Source organism: Pteropus alecto, unplaced genomic scaffold, assembly GCF_000325575.1.
Source record: "Pteropus alecto unplaced genomic scaffold, ASM32557v1 scaffold3900, whole genome shotgun sequence".
In the NCBI taxonomy this organism is placed as follows: Eukaryota; Metazoa; Chordata; class Mammalia; order Chiroptera; family Pteropodidae; genus Pteropus; species Pteropus alecto.
Window position 1 is genome coordinate 4,659 of NW_006430212.1, and position 751 is coordinate 5,409.

Genomic DNA, 751 nt, shown 5'->3' on the forward strand with positions numbered 1-751 from the left:
CTGCTTTACTAGAATTTTACAAGGAATCATCAGATTGAATTTAAAAGTCCTCACGAGGCCAGAAAAGCCAAGATGTTACCGGAGAGTGGGGTTCCCTCCTGACATGTCGTCTAGGTTCTCGATGTCTCAAACAAAAAATTGAGCAGGACACTAAAGCGCCGCAGAAAAGAATGGCTTTTTTGGAAGGGAGGGTAAAGTGACCGTACACTTGCAGTCGTGGAAGAGGGCAGAGTGAGAGAAGCGTGGCTCAGAGGCCCAGCAACAAAGCCTTTGGTGCTTTTACCCCTATTTGCTGTGGGCAGTCACTTTTCTTAGAGGCATAGGGTTTCTTCATGGACAACTGGGAGGGACAACACCTAGTGACTGCACATGTTTGCGTTCTGCACATGTTTGTTCTGAGAATTCATTCTGTTATAATGATATTAATGAACTTCTGGGCATATGCATCACATTATAATGATGGTGTAACGAGGCTCAGGTGAGTTGAAAGTCATTGGACTCTTCATGTCATCACTTAAGTAGAATGACCAGCTTAAACTAGTACCCAACTTTCTGCTCACTTGCTTCCATGTAGTTACTTTTAGCACCAAAATGCCTTCCAGCTTGATTTATTGTGGGCAGACTGGGGTGGACCCCTCTGGGATAGGATGACCTCAATGTATTTGCAGGCAAACGTGAAACCCCCTAACTTTCCTGCCTAACCCTTTCCTAAGAGTCATGAACCCCTTATTATCAGTATGGATGTTGAGGG